The sequence below is a fragment of the Bubalus bubalis genome, chromosome 23, assembly GCF_019923935.1.
Source record: "Bubalus bubalis isolate 160015118507 breed Murrah chromosome 23, NDDB_SH_1, whole genome shotgun sequence".
NCBI lineage: Eukaryota > Metazoa > Chordata > Mammalia > Artiodactyla > Bovidae > Bubalus > Bubalus bubalis.
The window spans coordinates 41,624,505-41,650,182 of NC_059179.1; the positions used below are offsets into that span (position 1 = coordinate 41,624,505).

The 25,678-nt window shown below is 38.0% G+C and overlaps 1 protein-coding gene across 12 annotated transcripts in view; it reads right to left on the reverse strand.

The window, feature by feature from the left end:
* Positions 1-25,678, reverse strand: part of ATE1 (arginyltransferase 1) — a 167,272-nt gene that overhangs the window by 4,253 nt on the left and 137,341 nt on the right. The window lies entirely within an intron of this gene.

Genomic DNA, 25,678 nt, shown 5'->3' on the forward strand with positions numbered 1-25,678 from the left:
TTCCAGCCCTGGACTGCCTCTGTCTAGAATTTTACATTAAAACAGAACTAAACTATCTTATCTAAAACAAATTATTTTGAGTTTCTATTATTGGCAGTTGCTCTTAAGCCTAATACAGAAAACAGTGTTACAGTTATCTCTAAAATGTATGGTTTTTTTTTTAAATAAAATCACTGACTCAGCAAGACCAGTTCTCAGCATCATTCCATGGCTGACTAAATATCAGAACCATCTAAAGAGTTTTTTTTTTTTTAATGAATCCTACCCTCAGAGATCTTGATCTGAAAACTGACTGGAATGAACCTGCACATCAGTGTTTTCTTAAGCCTGAAAGATGGATTGAGAACCACTCTCCTAGAAAAACACACACACACCAGGGCTTATGTATGCGTTTTGGTCAACTCAATATAAGGATATTTGCAGCAATGCTCTAGCACACTGAAACTGCAAACAACACAGATGTCCACCCGTGGAGAACTGGGCAAACATGTTAGCACATATCCACATGGCAAAATGCTATATGGCTATTAAAAAGACAGAAGAAGATAGATGGCTATGTTAAAAAAAAAAAAAAAAGATAGGTTCAATATAAACAACTCTTCTTTTTATGAAAAGCCTAGTATATCCATAGAAAAAATTTGGACAAACATAGGTCAACCTGTTAACAGTCAAAGTGAAGTCGCTCAGTCATGTCTGACTCTTTGCAACCCTATGGATTGTAGCCCACGGAATTTTCTAGGCAAGAGTAGTGGAGTGGGTTGCCATTTCCTTCTCCAGGGGATCTTCCTGACCCAGGGATCAAACCCAGGTCTCCTGCATCGCAGGCATAGGCTTTACCTCTGAGCCACCAGGGAAGCACAGAAAAAATGTGGACAAACATACGTCAACCTGTAACAGTACTTATCTCTAACTATTCCCTTTGCCTAGAACCACCCCAGTTTCTACTGTCACCCTCCCCGAGTCCTGGGCCTCTTTTCTTTTCAGCCGAGGGGCTGCAGTGGTTTCCTGCTACTGCTCTTCTCAGGATCAACTCTCTGTGCCTTGCCTGGCTCTCAGCAATACCACTGCCTGTTATCACCAATCTCCTGAATTAAATGTTCAGGTCAGTTCAGTCGCTCGGTCATGTCCGACTCTTTGTGACCCTGTGAAATGCAGCATGCCAGGCCTCCCTGTCCATCACCAACTTCCAGAGTCCCCCCAAACCCATGTCCATCGAGTTGGTATTGCCATCCAACCATCTTATCCTTTGTCGTCCCCTTTTCCTCCTGCCCTCAATCTTTCCCAACATCAGGGTCTTATCAGATGAGTCAGCTCTTCGCATCAGGTGGCCAAAGTACTGGAGTTTCAGCTTCAGCATCAGCGGCTGTGGTATACCTGGCTGGACACACTAACGGTCAAAGTATGTGCTTTTTCTTACAAATATCCAACTGAAGAAGAAAACCCACATACTTTAAACCAACTAAATATTTAACATTTACTGGGTTGCCACATCCTTTAGCAGGATAATGATAAGCAAAGGAAAAGGCGGGAACCTGGTTCCTGCTGTCAATTTCAGAGAGTTTAAAGTACATGGATTGCAATACAGGAATCTCCATCACCCAGAAATAGATGCTACTTGCACGGAAAGATTAGATTCAAACATGCTTAATGTGCTCAGTTGTGACTTTTTGTGGCCCCGTGGACTGTAGCTTGCCAGGCTCCTTTGCCCAGGGAATTTTCCGGGCAAGAATACTGGAGTGGGTTGCCATTCCCTCCTCCTGGGGATCTTCCTGACCCAGGGACCGAACCTAAGTCTCTTGACTCAAGCACTGGCAGGCGGATTCTTGACCACTAGTGCCACCTGGGAAGGCCCCAAGTATGCTTAGAAGCTAATACAAATGGAAAACTAGGAAAGATAAGTAAGAACAGCAAAGGACAGAAGAACACCGACAAAACTGCACAAAATCTTCTAAACCTAAAACCTTGAATTTTTTAAATGGAATTTTAAAGCATGTTTATATTTAACTATGTAGAATGTTTAACAGTTTAAACCCTTATCCTAAAATATCTTAAGACAGACATCTTTTAAGATTCAAATGAATAGAACACACTAACAAATAAGAACTTAAAGTTTGACATGCCATTATCTTATCTTATCTAAAATGAAATGCTACCCTCTAATTTTTACCCTTTTCCAGTTTGACATATAAACATGAAAACAGAAGATTAGGAAAAACCCACCATTATGTATAATTTACATGAACTATTTAAAAGTGCACACTCCTAGAGAACAGGAAATTTTGCATTGTTTTATTTGTCAAAAATATATTTCATTTCTATTTCCTAAGATTACAGGAAAAGCTTTAAAATTATATGTGTATCAAATTTGGGGGAAAACACTATGATATACAAGTTTTAACCACTGAATTCCAAACAGTTCTGTGATGCTGCTGAATCTATTTTTAACTTATATATCTAATTTAACGTCATTGCTGTTGTTCAGTCGCTCAGTTGTGTCCGACTCTTTGCAACACCATGGACAACAGTATGCCAGGCTTCTCTGTCCTTCACCATCTCCTGGAGCTTGCTCAAACTCATGTCCATTGAGTCGGTGATGCCATCCAACCATCTCGTCCTCTGTTGTCCCCTTCTCCTCCTGCCTTCAATCTTTCCCAGCATCAGGGTCTTTTCCAGTGAGTCAGCTCTTTGCATCAGGTGGCCAAAGTATTCAAGCTTCAGCTTCATGATGCCCATCCAATGAATATTCAGGATTGATTTTTCTTTAGGATTGACTCATCTCCTTACAGTCCAAGGAACTCTCAAGAGGCTTCTCCAACACCAGAGTTTGAAAGCATCAATTCTTCAGTGCTCAGCCTTCTTATGGTCCAGCTCTCACATCCATACTTGACTACTGGAAAAACCATAGCTTTGATGAGACATACCTTTGTCGGCCAAGTAATATCTCTGCTTTGTAATATGCTGTCTAGGTTGGTCATAGCTTTTTTCCCAAGGAGCAAGCATCTTTTAATTTCATGGCTATAGTCACCATCTGCAGTGATTTTGGATCCCAAGAAAATTAAGTCTGTCACTGTTTCCATGGCTTCCCATCTATATGAAATGAAGTGATGGGACTGGATGCCATGATCTTAGTTTTCTGAATGCTGAGTTTTAAGCCAGCTTTTCACTCTCCTCTTTCACCTCCATCGAGACTTCTAAATTAATTTATAGCATTTTGGAGAGCCCTACAGCACAGAAATCAAATTCAACAGTTCTTTTTATTCCAAATACTTTCAAGGTCTTTGTTCTGGATTAAAGCAGTTAAATGCTCAAGATACTTAAAAAGTAGGTGTCAACTAGATGTTGGCTTTTTAACATCCTATATAATTACCACAAAAAGTTGTAATCATGAATTTTAAAATCCTCTCCTAATTCCCTTCAATGTTAATATATCCAAGTCATTGGAGATGCAAATATATCTGACCTCAGTGCTCAAACACTTCGGAAGTTCATGGCATTATGTTACTGTTATTGTTGTTTAATATCCAAATGCTGTATTCCTGGTGCTCTATCAATAATTCACCAGAAATAATGAGAATTGAAACTTTTTATAAATTTATTGAAAAACAAATTAGTTTTCTTAATTGTCCCAAATTCTTTAATTTTCCCATCACACTTTGACTGTAAAAAGGGGACTAAAACATACACATAAAAAGTAGCACTAAAGTGTATCTTTCTCTACATAAAAAAAAACTTAGACTGCAACTCAAATTTAGAATGTAAACTTGGAATTCTATCTACCCAGTGGTGCCAAAATATCAACCTAAGACTGCCAATAGTTTTGAAACAGAGATCAACAAGACACACAGTAAGAGAAACAAAGAAATGATACATTATGAATATTTTAAAGCCTGATACTTCAGTAACTTGAGCAAGCTCCCGGAGCTGGTGAAGGACAGGGGAGCCTGGCGTGCTGCAGTCGACATGGTAGCAAAGAGTTGGACACGACTGAGTGACTAAACTGCCTGATTTCAGTAACTTGAACTAATTTGACATTTTCTAGGAATTAGCCATCAATGAAATTACAGAATATTCAATAAATGCACATTAATTTCTTATTTTGTATCTTTTCAACAATGCTTTTTTAGGAACTCAAATAATACAGAAACAGAGAGAGGGATGTCAGCTCTCATATACAATCCTTTCTCCTACCACTCTCCGCTTTGCCTCAGTGAGTTATCAATGTGTAACAATTCCAAGAGCTGCATTTAAATACTTAAATACAGATGGGGGGGGGGTCCACATTGTAGCCACATCTTGTATTAAGGCCAGGAAATCAGATCAAATACCCGCTTAATGGGTACTGTATTATCTCCAGAAACCACCGATGATTATTATACAAAACAGTGCTTTCTGGATTTAATGGTCTGCAGTTTTATAATCATTAGTTACATCTGCAATAAAGGCAGAAAATATACTGTGATTCTCAGTATATTGTGTATAACTGTATTAAAATCTAAATTTAAAACCTAAACAAGAAAAATTCTACCAGATTCTTAAAACACTGAATATTAGTTGGTCTATTTACTAAAGTTAAAAAGAAAATGCATCCCAAATCCTTAAGAAACCCTCTTGTGAATCCTATTTGTTGCCTGCCTGACAGATGTTATCAGTGTTTGTAGACAAAGGTCTACATAACTAAACCCACACAGTACAACAAGTCTCTTCTTAAGAGGACCTTGAAGATACAGAAAAACAAAACCATCCTGAGATTAAAGGCCATTTGCCATGATCTAAGATACACTGCCATCTTGTTTTGAGATGTCTTTAAAAATGTGTGCCAAAAAGAACTTCTTCCATCTTTTCTTTCTCTAATGCATCACAATTTTATTCCATGAAATAAACACCAAAAGCAATTTTGCAAACCCTTTTCTGAAATGAGTGTTTGATCACAAGTGATACAAACATGCTGTCAACTCTGTGATGTTTTAATCTTCAAGGAAAACTCTGGTGGGCAACAAGTGCTTGACTTCCTCCCAACTTTTTATTCACAGGAGATGAACTGTACATCTCAGGTGCTTTCAAAGGAAAAGAATCTAGAGATCAAAGCTCTACTTTTACTTCTTAGGGGGATTTACCTCATTCATTATTCTTAAAGAGACTTTATAACTTCTAGGCTTTCCAGAAACTGATAAGACAGTCTGTTTTCTGAACTTCACTATTTATTGTTACAGCATCGCATGAACGTGACAACATAAACATAAAAACAAGTTACATACTTTACAGATTTTCATAAAGATAGCGGTCTAAATGGCAGATGTGGAAACATTAACAAAACTGAATACAGATGGGCAAAACTTTGACATGATGGAATTTGAAAATCCGAACAAATAAATATGTGATAGAATTCAATTGCGAAACCAAATTTAACTCTGTGAAGTTCGAAGTCAAATATGATTTAGAACTTTTTAAAGTGACAAGAGGTTTAAATTGCTACGGTTGAGTATGTGGGGAAGGTGGAGAGAAATTTGAGGAAGCTTTTTAGTATGGGACAGCAAAGGGCCAGGCAAGGGAATGCACAACAGTTAAGACAGAAATCAACTGAACTCAGTCAGCAAAGCCTTCAAGCCCATTTGGTGGGAGGCTCAAAAATGGATTTGGGAATCCCATCAGGGAGAATTACACATTTTCAAATTCTATAAGGAACATTGTTGCTAGTCATTTCACTCATAATTTTTTGTAAAAATGAAAACTAAGAAAACAAATCTAAACTTAGTTTATTTGTAAAAGATTATGTAATGACAGTTTCAAATATGGGAGACCCGGGTTCAATCCCTGGGTTGGGAAGCTCCCCTGGAGAAGGGCATGACAACCCACTCCAATATTCTTGCCTAGAGAGTTCCATGGACAGAGGAGCCTGGCAGGTTATAGTCTACGGAGTTGCAAAGAGTCAGACTCGACTGAGCAACGAACACTTTCACTTTATGGAGACAATTCTCGTATCACACAATTCACCCATTTAGGGTGTATGAATCAATGGTTTTCCCTAGCGGCTCAGACAGTAAAGAATTTGCCTGCAATGCGGGATACCTGGGTCGATCCCTGGGTCAGGAAGATCCCCTGGAGAAGGGAATGGCTGCCTACTCCAGTATTCATGCCTGGAGAATCCCATGGACAGAGGAGTCTGGAGGGCTATAGTTCACAGGGTCGCAGAGTTGGACATGACTGAGTGACTAACACTTTCACTTTTACAGAGCCAACTCTCACACCATACAATTCAGCCATTTGGAATGTATGAATCAATGGTTTTCAGTGCAGTCACAGAGAGGCGCAATCATCACAACAGTCCATTTTCGAGCATTTTTAGCATCCTACAAAGAAACCCCAGACCTATTAGCGGTCACTCCTCACTTCCCCCAATTTCCTTAGCCCTAAACAATACCAATCTGCTTTCTTTCTCTATGGAATCAGACAATATGTGACCTTTTGTGACTGATTTATTTCATTTAGCATGATGTTTTCAAGGTTCACCCACATTACAGCAGTGTTAGCACTTCACTCCTTTTTACTGTAAAGTAATACAGTATTGTAGGGGTATACAGTGTCCCCCTTGACGGCAGTTTTGCTTTCCCTGGTTTCAGTTACCCATGGTCAAACCATAGTACAAAAATACTAAATGGAAAATTCCAGAAATAAATCATTCATAAGTTTTCAATTGGGCACTCTTTTAAGTAGTGTGATTAGATCTTGCACCATCCACCCCACCCCTCCAGTCATCCATTTGTCAGGTGTATTCTACCAGTTAGTCACTTAGTAGCCATCTTGGTGATCAGCAACCAGTCAATCCTAAAGGAAGTCAACCCTGAATACTTACTGGAAGGACTGAGGCTGAAGCTGAAGCTCCAATGCTTTGGCCACCTGATGACTCACTGACTCACTGGAGAAGACCCTGATGCTGGGAAAGATTGAAGGCAGCAGGAGAAGGGGACAGCAGAGGATGAGATGGTTGGATGGCATCACCGACTCAATGGATGTGAGTCTGAGCAAACTCTGGGAGACAGTGAAGGACAGGGAAGCCTGGCATGCTGCAGTCCATGGGGTCGCAAAGAGTTGGACACGACTGGGCAACTGAACTCTTACTTAATAATGGCTCCAACATGCAAGAGTAGTGATAGTGGCAATTTGGAGATTTTCTAACGATGGCTAGTTTATAAATTAAACATCATAGGCATGTACATATAGGAAAAAGCATGTATGCCGGGCTCAGGATACCCACGGTTTCAGGCATCCACTGCAGGTTTAGAACACGTCCCCCTGAGGGTTAAGGGGGAATGACTATATCCATTTTTATTTATCTGTTCAGCAGTTGATGGACATATGGGATTATTTACACTTTTAAACTAGCAATATTATAAGTACTGTTGTATGGAATTTGTATAAAAATTTTTGTGTGTTTTCATTTCTCTTGAATATATACCTAGAAATGAAATCACTGGATCATATAACAGCGCTTAATCTACTGAAGAACTGCCAGATGTTTTCCAAAGTGGCTGAACTATTTTTCATTCCTACCTGCAGAGTATGGAAGTTCTAATTTCTTTACATCCTTATCAACGCTTTTTTTTAATTGCAACCATTCTAGTGGGTATGAAGTGGCATCTTACTGGATTTTCATTTGCACTGGGTCAAACAAAGCAAATGACATTTTCTTTTCATGTGTTTATTGGTCCTTCATATATTCTCTTTGTATTCAAATTATTTGTCTGCTTCTAAACTGGGTTTTTTATTTAGCTCTTGGAGTTGTTTATATATTGTGGATATTAGATCTCTGTCAGATAATATGATTTGTAAACATACCTTCCTATTCTACGAACTGCCTTTTTACTTTGTTGATGATGTCTTTGGAAGTATAAAAGTTTTTAATTTTCATGAAGTTAGTTTTTCTTTGGTTGCTTGTGCTTTTGATGCCATATATAAGAACCATCACTGAATCCATGGTCATGAAAAGGTACTCCTATTTTTGTTCCCTAAGAGTTTTAAGGAGATCCAACCAGTCCATTCTGAAGGAGATCAGCCCTGGGATTTCTTTGGAAGGAATGATGCTAAAGCCAAAACTCCAGTACTTTGGCCACCTCATGAGAAGAGCTGACTCACTGGAAAAGACTCTGATGCTGGGAGGGACTGGGGGCAGGAGGAGAAGGGGACGACAGAGGATGAGATGGCTGGATGGCATCACTGACTTGATGGACGTGAGTCTGAGTGAACTCCGGGAATTGGTGATGGACAGGGAGGCCTGGGGTGCTGCGATTCATGGGGTCGCAAAGAGTCGGACACGACTGAGCGACTGAACTGAACTGAAGAGTTTTATGATTTTAGCTCTTACTCTTACATTTAGGTCCATTTTGAGTTAATTTTTGTATATAGTGTGAAATAGGGAATCAATCCCATTCTTTTGCATGTGGATATCCAGTTGACCCAAGACCATCTGTTGAAAGATTATTATTATCTTTTGACCACTGAACTGTCTTGGTATCATTTTTGAAAATCAACTGACCATAAATATGAGTTTCTTTTCAGACTCACAATTCTAGTCCATTAATATATATGTCTATCTATATGCTAGAACCACACAGTCTTTAATTTTATTCTTTTTCAAGATTGCTTTGGCTATTTTGAGTTCCTTTAACTTTGGGGTGACTTTTAGGATTACAAGAAATTTCTGCAAAAAAGCCAGCTGTTACTTTAACAGGGACTGCATTTATTCTGTAGACCAATTTGAGGGGTACTGCCATCTTAACAATATTAACTCTTCTAATCCATGAACATGGAATTTTCCCCCCATTTAAGTAATTTTTTCAACGTTTTGTCTTTTTCAGAATATAAATTTTTTTATTCCTGTTAAAAACCTATTCCTAACAATTCTATTCTTTTTGATGTTGTCATAAATAAAATTGTCTACCTAATTTCATTTTGAGATTGCTCACTGCAAGTATATAGAAATAAAACTGAGTTTTGTATGTTGCTTTCTTATCCAGCAACTTTGTTGAACTCATTTATTGGTTCTGAGAGTTTTTTTAGTACATTCTTTAGGATTTTCTATACACAATATCAAGTCATCTGCAAATAAAGATGGTTTTATGTCTTCCTTTCCAAACTGGATGCCTTTTATTTCATTTTCTTACCTAACTGTCTTGGGGGAAGTATCATTTTTTAAGGGGAAAAAACCTGCATAATCAAACTCATGATATTATAATGACTAGAAAAACCTCTTGACTCCCAAAAACAATATAAAACTTAATTCATCAAAATGATTCCAATGAGAAAGAACTCCAGATTAGTTCTGACATTATGGCATCAAAGCCCTGTAGAAGGTCACCAGAGGAAAACAGGACAGTGCTGGATCCACAGCCAACAGCAGACAAAAGTCACACCAATTTTACATCCTGCTCATTGCCACGAGGACTTTACTTATATACTGGTTACTGGTTACCTCAGTAAAATGCTAATAAAAACCTCTTCTGATGCTGAATAAAGGTTGTATTCTTTCAAATTTCTATTCTATTTGTTTTGATCCTTAAATACATTCTTTAATACTTCCTTTTCCACCAGTGTTTACCCTTATAAAGGCTAGACTTAAGAACTGACAAAATAATAAATGTCAATTGAAACATGTAAAATGTGCCATTACAGAATTTCTCAAAGACAAAGGGGAAGTTGGTTTGTGCAGCTGCTGCCGGGTATTGAGTCAGGGCCAAAGAGGCTGCGAGTTCAGGGCTGACAGGCCCAAGCCATTTCTGGCTTGTGTGGTCAAGAGATTAGTTACATAAAAGGAATTATATAATAAACATATCGAGAAAAATGAGAGTTGGATTTTCTCTGTCCAGAGCGGGGCTAGCACAAGGAGAAGACTAGAACAAATTCTGCTGGGTTAGATTAGAATTGGAGCAATAGGTGAAAACTCGTGGCATTTATACACTGTACCGACATACATACACGAAAGTGGATAGAAGTGTGTGTGTACGCATGTGTATTTCCTGGATCCGTCTGCGGAGAGGGCTTGGAAGCAATGAAACCCCAGTAGCAATGAGCATACATATTGCCCAGATCTTATTTCCCTACTTGTACTCTCCACAAAAGGGAACTAGAATTCCTTGGAGAAGTGCCTGAATGCAGAGCTGGGTCAGAGAAAGTACAAGATGAGCCTGGAATACTTTGTGCCAGAAAATAAATGCTCAAAAAATATTGGAGATATGTCAAAAGAATACAGGAGTCACCTTGAAAAAGGTGCCTGCTGGCCAAGTCTGAGACAATCTGAGCATTCAAAGTAAACAATGAGAGTAGTGGGTTATATAATGGTGGTGGTGGTTTAGTCGCTAAGTCGCATCCAACTCTTTGCGACCGCATGGACTGCCAGGCTCCTCTGTCCATGGGATTCTCCAGGCAAGAATACTGGAGTGGGTTGCCATTTCCTCCTCCAGGGGATCTTCCCAACCCAGGAATCAAACCCAGGTCTCCTGCATTGCAGGCAGATTCTTTACCAACTAAGCTAAGAAGGTTATATAATAAATTGACCAAAATATTAGGATTCCTTGAGTTCACAATGATATAAACAAGCAAACAGGGAAAAGGGACAGCTTTTTCTCATAGTAGAATAGCAACTAAGAAAAGTAGAAGTGATGACTGAAGGAGAAAAATCATATGACAGCTATTTCAAATAAGAATCATCAATGAATGTAAAATTTGATAAAGTAAAATATTAACATTGTCCCAGAGCATCTCCCTATAAATAGTTAATTATTTACTAAAATATACAAAATAACTTATCAAGTTTACAGAGATGGCACCTACATACTTTACAAAGTGATACAAATTCAAGCTGTCGCTGTGAGGTACATCAACAGTAGATGAATCCACAGCAGGTGCCCCTCCTCAGATGACACCATACAAACACAGTATGGTTTCATACTGTGATTCCAGGATATTCTTGCCAAAACTACCGAACCTGAATCCAGTTATAAACATTTGATGAACACAAATTAAGGGATAGTCAACAAAGTAACTGGGCTGAATTCTTCAAAAATGTCAAGGTAATAAAAAAACAAGAGTACACACTAAGAGAAAAGAAGACTAACGAGACATGACAATAAACACAGCACCTGATCTCAACCTGAACTCTGGATCAGAAAGAAAAAGGAAAGTAGGTTTGTGAGTATGTGTTTTGTGTTACAGAGGACATCATCAGAAAGACCGGTGACATCTGAATAGGGTCTGTGGATGGGATGGTAGTAACATATCAATGCTGTTTTCCCGGCTCCGATGGTTGTACTCTTATGTACGAAACTGTACCTGTTTTCAGGCAATACACACTGCAGTATTTAAGGATAACAGCTCAATAGACTATAACAACTTACCCTCAAATAATTCAGAAAAAAATACAGACTATAAGAAAGGAAATGATAAGAAAAATGTGGAAACACATTAACAACTGGGGAATCTGGGTGAAGCATATGCAGAAGTTCTCTGTATTAGTCTTACAATTTTTCCGTAAATTTGCAATTATTTCATATTAAAAAATTAACAAATACTAAGCTATATTATGGGCTTCCCTGGTAGCTCAGAGGTTAAAGTGTCTGCCTGCAATGAGGGAGACCTGGGTTCGATCCCTGGGTTGGGAAGATCCCCTGGAGAAGGAAATGGCAACCCACTCCAGTATTCTTGCCTGGAGAATCCCGTGGACAGAGGACCCTGGTGGGCTACAGTCCACAGGGTTGCAAAGAGTCGGACACAACTGAGCGACTAACACTAAGCTATATTATATTCTTCAGCCTCCCATCATAATCCCTCATATCTGTGTCTTTTTGAAACCTAAGCATTAAATTTGTACTTCTTTCATTGTTAAGTTTTGTTCTAATATATTCTCGTCACTCCAGCTTACTGAGGCATTTTCATATTCTCTCTTTTCTGGCAAGTTAGAGATCCTTACCAGCTTCAAAGTATCTGGAAATTTAGCTATCAAGAATAACAATCTTAAGTAGAGTTCTGAAACAGGGCAAAGCAAAAGTTAATACTATTTTTAATATGTCAATATATGAATAATAGCTAATAATTTTTTCAAATACACAGAATCAGTTCATTAAGGATCCATGCTGCTCACTTGGTTGGAAAAATTAAGTTTTTTCTAAATCAATACCTTTAAATTCCACCATATTTGATAGCCCATGAAAGCTATTACCATGATGGTAATGACCTCACTGGTTACGAAGTCAAATACTCAATTACAATGAAAGTTAGCTGTAATATTAATTTCAAGTGAATCTGGCATTGGGCTGATTTTGATTCCTTGCCAGGGAATTACGTTAGAAACTTCTTAAAGCAGCTTCAGGCAGCAAAAACAAAATTTTAAGAATTTCCTGGGGCATAAAATCAAATATGAAATTACAATATTTACCACGAGGGCAAACACAAATTCACTTGTCTTTGCTGAAGGTCTCAATCCAGAAATCTGCCCTCATCCTCATTCTTGATCTCAGCTCCGTCCCTGAGTCGTCCCTCAGCCCAGCTCCGTCCCTGAGTCGTCCCTCAGCCTCCATGGAGGACTGGTTCCAAGACCCTCAGTAGACACCAAACTGCAAGGGTGCACGTGTTCCTTATACAAGACATGGCAGCACCTGCACATAAGCCACACAACCCTCCCGTGTACTTCAAATCATCTCTAGATTATTTATAAATCCCAACTGAGTATAGATGCTATATAGATAGCTGCCGGCGAGTAGCAAGTTCAAGTGTTACTTTTTGGAACTTTCTGGAACTCTTCTACTAATTCCTTTACACTAACTTTCACAAAAGCTAAAGACTCTGCCATCTGGCAAAAACAAAACTCTCTGTGACTCCTACATTTTCTTACAGTTACTTTAGGCTACCTTTTTTTAAAGAACGTTTACATTACTGGCCATTTCCTCACCCCCACTCACTCCACAGGTTATTTCAACGTGTACCTTAAGTTTAGTCACCTTCCCTCTATTCACTAAGGTCAAAGGGTCTCCCCTGACCTTCAACACAAAAAACACAGGCGGTCTTCATCATCCTCAGAAAAATGTAAACTCAGAGGACCGCTTCCTCCTCCTTGAAACCCACTCTGCCTTCTGCTTTCCTGACACCACTGACCCTGGTTATTCTCTTACCTCCGAGGCAATTCTTCACTTGACTGCTAAATGTGGGCAGTTACGCAGTGCTCTGTTCTAGATCGCTCTTTCTTCTTGCTCTACATTTTCTCCCTAGGAAATTTCATCCACGTCCATGGATTCAATTACCACTTCCAAGTCTGACCTCCAAATCCTCAGGTTCAGCCAAAACTTCCTGTGAGCCTTGGGAGATTTGATAATATTATGTATGGCTGAGGGCAAATTCACATTGTTTGGTCAGAGCAACCTTACTTTTAGGAGTCTATTCTACATAAATATCAGTATGTGTGCAAAAAAGATGTATAAACTCTGTTGTAGTATTATTTGTAACTTAAATTTTAAAAATAAACAAATGTTCATCAGTGGCGGAGGGGAGTTATTATCAATAATACATATCACAGTATGCAACCATTAAAAAAGAATGGGTAAATATACTTATACCATATAATCCAGCAGTTGTACTTCTTGGTATTTGCCCAAAGGAGCTGAAAACATATCTACACAAAACTTGCACATAAATGTTTACAGTAGCTCTATTCATTAACTGCAAAGTGAAAGTGAAAGTTGCTCAGTCTTGTCCGACTCTTTGTGACCCCATGGACTGTACAGTCCATGGAAATCTCCAGGCCAGAATCCTGGAGTGGGTAGCGTTTTCCTTCTCCAGGGGATCTTCCCAATCTAGGGACTGAACCCAGGTCTCCCGCATTGCAGGTGGATCCTTTATCAGCTGAGCCACAGGGAAGCCCATTAACTGCAAAATGTGGAAGCAAATGTGTGCCAAGATTTCTTTCAACAGGTGAATGGATAAACAAACTGTGGTACATGCATACAATGGATTATCATTCAGTGACGAAAAGAAATGCATTATCAAGTTATGAAAAGGCATGAAGGACACTTAAATGCGTATTACTAAGTGAAAGAAGCCAATCTACATACCATATATGATTCCATTACTATATGAAATTCTGGAAAAGGCAAAACTATGGAGATAGTAAAGTGATCACTGGCTTAAGGGACTGGGAGGGGAGGGAGAGACAAATGAGGAAGCACAAGGGCTCTTCATGGCGATAAGACTGCTCTGCACAGTAACACAATGATAGATACATGTTATTATGCATTCTTCAGAATCCAGAAAATGTGCACCACCAAGACTGAGCCCCAATGTAAACTCTGCACTTCAGTTAATAACAACATTATAATTGATAAGCCAATATTGATCTAATGTATCATACTAATGCAGGATGTTAATAACAGGGGAAACAGGGAGTGGGGAACTGGAGAGCATAGAGACTCTGTACTTCACACTCAGTTTTTCTGCAGACCTAAAATAAGACTTTTTAAAAAGTCTATTAATAAAAAAATTTTCTAAAAAATGTTAAGATTTAATGACAGGGGAAATTTCAGACTCTCAATAGAACACATTCAATACAGTAAGCCAAATTCTAGTGCAGTGGTTCTCAATCTTGGCTGCACGCTACAATCACACGAGAAGCTTTAAGAAATGCTGATGTCCAAGGATCATCAGTACCCGGAAGCAAGGCCTACAGATAATGGTGCAGAATGACCCCTCCCCAAGTAGTCAGAAGTACATAACCCCTAAAAAAATCACTGCATGGATATAAGCGTATAGAAACAATTTCTTGCTTCTTGGTTTTAAAAATATTGTTCAGCACATAGAATTACTTGGGGGAAAAAAAAAGAATTCACAAGGATGTAGCAGTAAAAATCCTATATGGCCACATTCATAAGGACATTTTTCATCTCTGCTTCCATTAAAATTTCAGAATGGAGCGCCTAACACTCAGGTGTGCCTTAAAAACAGCACAAATAAAGCACAGAGAAAACCACCTCAGTGGTCATTTTATATCACAGTACAATAATGTTTTGATTCACTATTTTTATATTAGAAGATAGCAGGTTTCTATTTAACTTCATTTGTTCGTATGATAAAATGATCTGGGGAGACTAAAAGCAGCATATTAATGATAGATGAGAGAAAGAGAGAAATTGAGGGTCCCTTAGAAGCCCATCGAACATTTAAGACCATCAAAACTCAATAGTAAAGACCGTCACAGTGGAACCATCTATATCATAACTGCTTTTGTTACTGTCACAGATCTACTCTTTTAAAACTTGATTTTAAATCCTTTTTTGAAGTTTTAGACTTAAAACTGGCAGCTCTAATCTTTCTGTAAGTTAATATAGAAAGTAATAGTACAGTGATATAAAAAGTCCATTATAAGATTTGGATCAGATTTTATTAGGTTCAATTTTGACCCCAGGTAATACATTAACAGATTTTTCTCAATTATCTATTTGCTGCAGATGAGCTACCTATAAAGTTTAATATTTTTCAAGATACAGTCAGAAATGCACAGCTAAAACAGGAATGATAGTTTAAAAATTCCTAACTAGTAAAAAATAGTCCTTTGGACTTTTCAAAAATTAAAGACAAGAGCTTCCACTCGCAGGAAGGTGAAACAAATCTACTTTTCCCTGTTGTCCCACTAAGTACTACAGAAAGCCCTGGACATCATCACATATAAAATAAACTTAAGAAGAAAGACACTGAAAGTGAGAGAAGGTGACAGGCAAGTAGGGACTCTGACACAAGGAGGGGCATGGTTGTGAACTTCCTGAGTTTTCTTTTTTTGCCCTTTTATTCCAGAAGGCATACTGGAAAAGCTGGTAAACTTGAAACACCAACATACAGACAAAAAGGAAAAAAAAAAAACCAAAAGTAAGAAGAAAAGCCTTCTCTATCTAACCAGGTGACCAGGAAAGAGACAAGCCTAGCAAGAAAGGAAACTTTTAGACAACAACCTCAAAAAACACAAACTGCGACAACTTATGCAATAAGAAATAATTATTTCTATAATTAGTAAAGAAACTGAACCTGCAATTAATTCCTGAAAAAGAAATATCTAGACCCAGATGGTTTCACTGGAGAACTCTACCAAACAAAAAAGAATTAACATTAATTTTATCAGTCTCTTTCAGAAAGTAAAAGAGAGTGGACCCCAATCAAAGTACAAAAAAGAAAGCTACAAACCAGTATCCTATATGAATACAGATGCTAAAATCCTTTCCAAAATGTCAGTAAACAGAATTTAGCAGTTTGGTTTATTCCAGGGATGCCAGGCTGTTGCATCCTGGATTCGAAAACCAATCAATATAATCTACTACAGAGAAGAAAAATCACACGATGACATCAACTGATGATGTAACAGAGAATCCAGAAAGTCCCATGCAAGTATGGCCAATCAATATTTTACTTCAAAAAAAAAAAAAAGAAAGCAATTAAGTGATTAAGTGGAGGAAGAACTTTTCAACAGTGTTGGAATAACTGAATATCCATAAACAAAAAATTAAATCTTGACCTATACTTCACACCTTATACAAAAATTATTTGAAATTCTACTCTACAGTGTGTGCTCAGTCACATCCGACTCTGTGTGACCCCACCGACTGTAGCCCACCAGGCTTCTCTGTCCATGGGATTTCCCAGGCAAGAATACTGGAGTGGGTTGCCATTTCCTCCTCCAGGGGACCTTCCTGATATTCAAGGATCGAACCCTCGTCTCCTGCATTGGCAGGCAGATTCTTTACCACCAAACCACCTGGGAATCCCTAACTCAAATGGATCATAGATTTAAATGCTATATGTAAACATATAAAAGTTTTAGAAGATATTTGAGACCTAGGACTTAGTGAAGAGTTCTCAGATATAACACCAAAAGCATGACACATAAAAGAAAAAACTGGACTGCATCAGAAGTAAGACTTTTGCTCTGTGAAACCTTTTAAAGGGATGAAAAGACAAGTTGGTAAGGACTTGTATCTAGAGCATATAAACAACTCTTGTAACTCAACAATATAAAAGCAAACAATCCATTTAGAAAATGCACAAAAGATAGAAGGATACATCTCACCTAAGGGGATGTTTGGATGGTAAATAAGTACATGAAAAAGCATTCAAGGTCAACACTCATAAGGAAACACAAAGACCACATTGAGATACCACGACCCATCTATTAGACCAGGTAAAGTTAAAAACAGTAACAAAACCAAATGCTGGCAAGGATATGAACAACCTATATCTCTGATATTTTGTTAGTGGTAATATAAAATGGTACAGCCACTTTAGAAATGTCTGGCATTTAGTTTGGCAATAACTAAATGGAAAATAGTTTGGCAGCTTCTTAAAAACATACAACTTACCATACAACGCTGTAATTGTACTCCCAAGCATTTTGCCCAGAGAAACAAAAACTAAAGTCTAAGACAAAAACCTGTATAACAAATGTTTATAGCATTTGGGGTGGGGGTGGGGGGTAACAGTCCTAAATTGGAGACAATCTTGCTGTTGCTGCTGTTTAGTCACTAAGTCGTGTCCAACTCTTTGCAAACCCATGGACTATAACCCACCAGGCTCCTCTGTCCATGGGATTTCCCAGCCAAGAATACTAGAGTGGGTTGCCATTTCCTTCTCCAGGGGAGCTTCTCGACCCAGGAATGGAACCAGCATCTCCTGCACTGCAGGTGGATTCTTTATCTCTGAGCCACCAGGGAAGACCTATTTTAGCATGAAAGTTCCTAAATACCCTCTGAGATTAGCTGTCAAAATTTACTGATTTTCATCAGTTCAGTTCAGTCACTCAGTCATGTCCAACTCCTTGTGACCCCATGGACTACTGATTTTCATAAACAAAAGCAAAACTGTAGTACTTTATATACAAACTTAAAATATTTCAGGTTTAATTATGTATCATGTTGTTTAAGACTGCTTGCTTTTGAACCTAAAGATCAATTACTTCTTTGTGGTTTAAAATTCAAACAATGCTATAATGGACATGAATCCAGTCAATCCTAAAGGAAATCAACACTGTGTATTCATTAGAAGGACTGATGCTGAAGCTGAAGCTCTAATACTTTGGCCACTTGATGCAAAGAGCCAACTCATTGGAAAAGACCCTGATGCTGGGAAAGATTGAGGACAGGAAGAGAAGGGGGAGACAGAGGATGAGATAGCATCACCAACTCAATCGACAGGAGTTTGAGCAGACTCCAGGAGATAGTGAAGGACACGGAAGCCTGGAGTGCTGCAGTTCAAGGGGTCGCAAAGAATCAGACACAACTTAGCAACTGAACAACAACAACAATGCTATGAAATAAACACTTTAATCAATAAAGCCAATTTTTAATGAGCCTGATCTGATTTAATAACTTACTGTGTTTGATTTTCTTAAGTAATTTATTATTAAAGATGAATAGGGGAATAAGATACTTTCTTGACTGAAAAGAGAGTCTTATTGGTATCAGGACTCTCCATTTATCTACTGCAGTTAAGAGCCATCTCAAAATGAAATTTGAGTATTTTTTCAATAAATGAATGAATGTATGTCTAAAATTTCTTAGTAGTAGGATACAGTCCATGGGTCGCAAAGAGTCGGACATGAGACTGAGCGACTTCACTTCACTTCATACAAACACTCAAACCTTTAAAGCAAACCTGGATATCTACAAGAAAGGCACTTAACTAGATTAAGCTTACAAAAAATTTTAAAAATAAAGTAATATTTAACATGAGCAAATGATACCAAGGCTGTCAGAGGGAAGAAAAAAAAGCCAATAGACACAACAAAACATCAAATTAGATCCCTCAAAAACCTTAACAAAAGGCTGAGCTGAGTGAAGGCAAGTTACACACAACCATCCCTCCCCACTGTGAATTCTGTGATCCTCTGAATGTCAAAATAATAATGACCTGCTGGGTTAAGTTACGAACCATGCTTAACACAAACACAGGTATGCTTATCTAGGAAGAAAGACTGCAGGGAGCTCCTCTTTTAGGCCCAGAGTCACCAGCCACAATCCAGCTTATCCCAGGATTCTACAGCTTTTCTTTCTCAAGACATGCAACTGTACTTCAGGGTTTTATTTTTAATCTCAAACAACAGTAGAAGTGCAAAGGTCAATGAACAGAGGTAATGGCTATAGCAACATTTTCCAGTTTCCAAAATCTTTTATGCAAACAAATTAGAGAAAGCACAACTCATGTCCTTTGTAAAAGATGCAGAGATTTTACGTGTCTATCTATTCATTTCTAACTGTTCTCACAATTTAGAAGCCAAAATGGAATGGGCAATAAGCTCAATACGTGAAAACAATTAGCAAGGAAAACGCATGCAGTACTCATTTATTCTTCTATCACCTTTGCTTGGGAAAACAGTTAAGATTTCCAGCAATTTGTTCCTGCAAACCATCTTAATGTCACCTTAGCGTCTTCTCCTTAATTATGACCAGTTAAAAGTGGTGCATCTCCTCCCAGTTTTATTAAGTTGTATTTGAGAAATAAAAATTAAAATTGTATATACAGTTGCACTAAAACAAAGCGGGATTAGGGGTACCAACCCTCTGCACAGTCAAAAGTACAAGTATTGATTATAATTGTCCCTTTGTATACGTGGTTCCCCTGTATCCAAGGTTCTGTATCTTATTAGTTCTGTATTTATTTGTGTTCTGTTCGTTCTGATTCAACTAACCTTGGATAGTGCAGTACTGCACTATTAACTGCTGAAAAAAACCCATATATAAGTAGACACTCCTAGTTCAAATTTGAGTTAAGGGTCAACTGCACTTAATGTATACAACACAAAGTTTTGATATATGCATACATCGTGTAAGGATTACCACAATTAGCCACTTGACACATCCATCAAAAACAGTGTTTTTTAATACAGGAAAAAAAAAAAACCCTTTTATTTATAGGAACAATAATCTAGCTGCTCCTTAGCATTGTTTGTGGATGGTCTTTCCAACCTGACAGTGAACTCCTCAAGGGTGGGAACTTAACCAGAGCCCAGACGCCACATGCTCTGGGCTTTGAGGATACACAGACATATGATTTGCAGCACCGGGTAGGCTCCGAGTAAATGTCTGTGGTTCATGGTGCTGATCCTAACCTCATACTCTTCAGAGACAAGCAACAGAGACCTATCTTCAGAGCAGCTACCCGACTTTCATCAGCTCTCTCATTAATTAGTACCACATGTTGATTACTCAATGTCTGAATTCTCAAATCATTTTTGGATTGTTTTCCTTCATTTCTGAATGTGTAATAAATGTTCAAATTAATCAGGTCACAACAGCTTTAAATTGGGCTTTGGGTTGATCCACTTTTACAACGAGAGTGGTATCCGAAATCTTCGTCAAACTCCCGTCAATTAACCACAATAAAACGGAGGGAAATGATGCTAATGCAAACAACCTATCAAAAATGCCTCTGGCTCATTTGGAATGAAAGGCTCTGTCTCCTGCCTCACATTCTGGACGTATCTATGTCTGCATCTCCAGAGAGGCCGAGAATTCCAGAGACAAGTAGAGAATACCCATGCTCCAGATTTTTTAGAACCTGCAAAGTTAAAGCGATGATGTGGCTGAAGAGAGGAATTTGGGCCCAAACCCAACGGTGACTCACAGCCAAAGTCAGCTGCTTGACCAGAATTTACAGATTCTTTGGAGAAAGCCACGAGCTACAGGCTGCTCTGTTGCTGCTCAAAAGCTTGGTTACGGAGTCCCATCATCACCTGTCTCTTTTAATTCTGTTACCTCTGGATACCAGACTAGAACACGCAACTACTTACACAAAGCAAGCTCCCCTCTCCGAGGTGACAAACAAAAAGTATGGAACGGAATAAGCTTTGCCACATGTCTACTGGTATACTACCCTCTTGCTCTAAGGAAAAATATTTTCTTTTAACCTCTTATAGCTACCCAGGTTCTGGTGTTTTTGCTTTAACCTTTATGAGGCTCTTCCAGCCCTTTTTTGTGCCACCCATCCAGTCCCATGCACTTCAGACCTTCTGCTGGGTTTGCACTAGCTCACATTTGGTCAGGATGGAATCCATTTGTTACCTGCTAACTCAAATCTCCCCAAATGATCTAATGCTCCAGGTTTTTATTTTTTTCATTTCATTGCACTGAAAATGCCTCCTTTGAAGTAAAATGTTTTAACAATGAAAAGGTGGAGGGGCTACTGTAATAAAAACATTAAAACTCCTTTCTTATCATCACATAAGCAAGCTAACCAGCAGCCAGTTACCACAAAATATTACCATAAAGACATAAAACCTATGGACAACAAGAGCATAAGAAGAGACTCTGCTTTGTTCCAGGACATTGCTGGGTCTCTTTCCTGTGCGCCCCACACCCCTAGCTTCTGACATGGACACCAAGTCTTGTGTTCATGTTGCTCAGCTACACAGTCACAAGTCCCTAAAAGCTGAGACTTTCTAAAGTTAATTTCAATTTCTTAAAAGTTTAAAATAAATTTTTAAGAGCTCTTCCTATAACCTAAGTATTTCTTCATAAGTCTTGAATCAGTTACACATTTAAACAGTTATGAAAGAAATGGCTACAGCTTGCCATTTAAGGCCAGGACTATCTCCCAAAGCAAATTCTAGCACTAGTTCCAAATTCAGAAATAAACTAAACGGTTGGTAGCCTTCTGCTTTTACTTGCCTTCTTGAATGCACTTTTAAGTGCTTCAAGAAAACATGTTCAAAAATTCTAATTTTTAAAACGACAATATAATAATGGTGACTAACTGCATTGCAAACAGCCTTTGTTTTATCAAAGGATTCACAAAATGAATTTAACATTCGGGTGTCTTTTAAAAGAGACATTATAAAAAAATCAATTCATAATCACTAGACTCCATGAAACTTTTTCTGAAAACATTATTCATTATTTTAAAGGAAAAGGATATCACAAATTAAGGACAATAGTTCAAATATACTTACTAACATTTAGTCAGTATATCATAGTATCATATCTAATTCTCTCCCTCCTCATACCCTCTAACTTTACTGACCTGGAAAATTTTCCTTTGCCGGAATTGCCTGATATTACATTATCCTCAATGGTAAAAAAATGAAAGCATTTCCCCTAAAGTCAGGAACAAGACAAGGGTGCCTGCTTTCACCACTACTATTCAACATAGTTTTGGAAGTTTTGGCCACAGCAATCAGAGCAGAAAAAGAAATAAAAGGAATCCAGATAGGAAAAGAAGAAGTAAAACTCTCAGTTTGCAGATGACATGATCCTCTACATAGAAAACCCTAAAGACTCCACCAGAAAATTACTAGAGCTAATCAATGAATATAGTAAAGTGGCAGGATATAAAATCAACACACAGAAATCCCTTGCACTCCTATACACTAATAATGAGAAAATAGAAAGAGAAATTAAGGAAACAATTCCATTCACCACTGCAATGAAAAGAATAAAATACTTAGCAATATATCTACCTAAAGAAACAAAAGACCTATATATAGAAAACTATAAAACATTCGTGAAAGAAATCAAAGAGGACACTAAGAGATGGAGAAATATATCGTGTTCATGGATCGGAAGAATCAATATACTGAAAATGAGTATACTACCCAAAGCAATCTATAGATTCAACGCAATCCCTATCAAGCTACCAACGGTATTTTTCAAAGAGCTAGAACAAATAATTTCACAATTTGTATGGAAATACAAAGAACCTCGAATAGCCAAAGCAATCTTGAGAAAGCAGCATGGAACTGGAGGAATCAACCTGGCTGACTTCAGGCTCTATTACAAAGCCACAGTCATCAAGACAGTATGGTACTGGCGCAAAGACAGAAATATAGATCAATGGAACAAAATAGAAAGCCCAGAGATAAATCCACACACCTATGGACACCTTATCTTTGACAAAGGAGACAAGAATATACAATGGAACGAATGAAAATGAAAACACAACAACCCAAAACCTGTGGGACACGGTAAAAGCAGTCCTAAGGGGAAAGTTCATAGCAATACAGGCACACCTCAAGAAACAAGAAAAAAGTCAAATAAATAACCTAACTCTACACCTAAAGCAACTAGAAAAGGAAGAAATGAAGAACCCCAGGGTTAGTAGAAGGAAAGAAATCTTAAAAATTAGAGCAGAAATAAATGCAAAAGAAACAAAAGAGACCATAGCAAAAATCAACAAAACCAAAAGCTGGTTCTTTGAAAGGATAAATAAAATTGACAAACCATTAGCCAGACTCATCAAGAAACAAAGGGAGAAAAATCAAATCAATAAAATTAGAAATGAAAATGGAGAGATCACAACAGACAACACAGAAATACAAAGGATCATAAGAGACTACTATCAACAACTATATGCCAATAAAATGGACAACGAGGAAGAAATGGACAAATTCTTAGAAAAGTACAACTTTCCAAAACTCGATCAGGAAGAAATAGAAAATCTTAACAGACCCATCACAAGCACGGAAATTGAAACTGTAATCAAAAATCTTCCAGCAAACAAAAGCCCAGGTCCAGACGGCTTCACAGCTGAATTCTACCAAAAATTTAGAGAAGAGCTAACACCTATCCTGCTCAAACTCTTCCAGAAAATTGCAGAGGATGGTAAACTTCCAAACTCATTCTATGAGGCCACCATCACCCTAATACCAAAACCTGACAAAGATCCCACAAAAAAAGAAAACTACAGGCCAATATCACTGATGAACATAGATGCAAAAATCCTTAACAAAATTCTAGCAATCAGAATCCAACAACACATTAAAAAGATCATACACCATGACCAAGTGGGCTTTATCCCAGGGATGCAAGGATTCTTCAATATCCGCAAATCAATCAATGTAATACACCACATTAACAAATTGAAAAATAAAAACCATATGATTATCTCAATAGATGCAGAGAAAGCCTTTGACAAAATTCAACATCCATTTATGATAAAAACTCTCCAGAAAACAGGAATAGAAGGAACATACCTCAACATAATCAAAGCTATATATGACAAACCCACAGCAAACATTATCCTCAATGGTGAAAAACTGAAAGCATTTCCTCTAAAGTCAGGAACAAGACAAGGGTGTCCACTTTCACCATTACTATTCAACATTTTTGGAAGTTTTGGCCACAGCAATCAGAACAGAAAAAGAAATAAAAGGAATCCAAATTGGAAAAGAAGAAGTAAAGCTCTCACTGTTTGCAGATGACATGATCCTCTACATAGAAAACCCTAAAGACTCCACCAGAAAATTACTAGAACTAATCAATGACTATAGTAAAGTTGCAGGATATAAAATCAACACACAGAAATCCCTTGCATTCCTATACACTAATAATGAGAAAACAGAAAGAGAAATTAAGGAAACAATTCCATTCACCATTGCAACGGAAAGAATAAAATACTTAGGAATATATCTACCTAAAGAATCTAAAGACCTATATATAGAAAACTATAAAACACTGGTGAAAGAAATCAAAGAGGACACTAATAGATGGAGAAATATACCATGTTCATGGATTGGAAGAATCAATGTAGTGAAAATGAGTATACTACCCAAAGCAATCTATAGATTCAATGCAATCCCTATCAAGCTACCAACAGCATTCTTCACAGAGCTAGAACAAATAATTTCACAATTTGTATGGAAAAACAAAAAACCTCGAATAGCCAAAGCGATCTTGAGAAAGAAGAATGGAACTGGAGGAATCAACCTACCTGACTTCAGGCTCTACTACAAAGCCACAGTTATCAAGACAGTATGGTACTGGCACAAAGACAGAAATATAGATCAATGGAACAAAATAGAAAGCCCAGAGATAAATCCATGCACCTATGGACACCTTATCTTCGACAAAGGAGGCAAGAATATACAATGGATTAAAGACAATCTCTTTAACAAGTGGTGCTGGGAACTCTGGTCAACCACTTGTAAAAGAATGAAACTAGAACACTTTCTAACACCATACACAAAAATAAACTCAAAATGGATTAAAGATCTAAACGTAAGACCAGAAACTATAAAACTCCTAGAGGAGAACATAGGCAAAACACTCTCTGACATACATCACAGCAGGATCCTCTATGACCCACCTCCCAGAATATTGGAAATAAAAGCAAAAATAAACAAATGGGACCTAATTAACCTTAAAAGCTTCTGCACATCAAAGGAAACTATTAGCAAGGTGAAAAGACAGCCTTCAGAATGGGAGAAGATAATAGCAAATGAAGCAACTGACAAACAACTAATCTCGAGAATATACAAGCAACTCCTACAGCTCAACTCCAGAAAAATAAATGACCCAATCAAAAAATGGGCCAAAGAACTAAATAGACATTTCTCCAAAGAAGACATACAGATGGCTAACAAACACATGAAAAGATGCTCAACATCACTCATTATCAGAGAAATGCAAATCAAAACCACTATGAGGTACCATTTCACACCAGTCAGAATGGCTGCGATCCAAAAGTCTACAAGTAATAAATGCTGGAGAGGGTGTGGAGAAAAGGGAACCCTCTTACACTGTTGGTGGGAATGCAAACTAGTACAGCCACTATGGAGAACAGTGTGGAGATTCCTTAAAAACTGGAAATAGACCTGCCTTATGATCCAGCAATCCCACTGCTGGGCATACACACTGAGAAAACCAGAAGGGAAAGAGACACGAGTACCCCA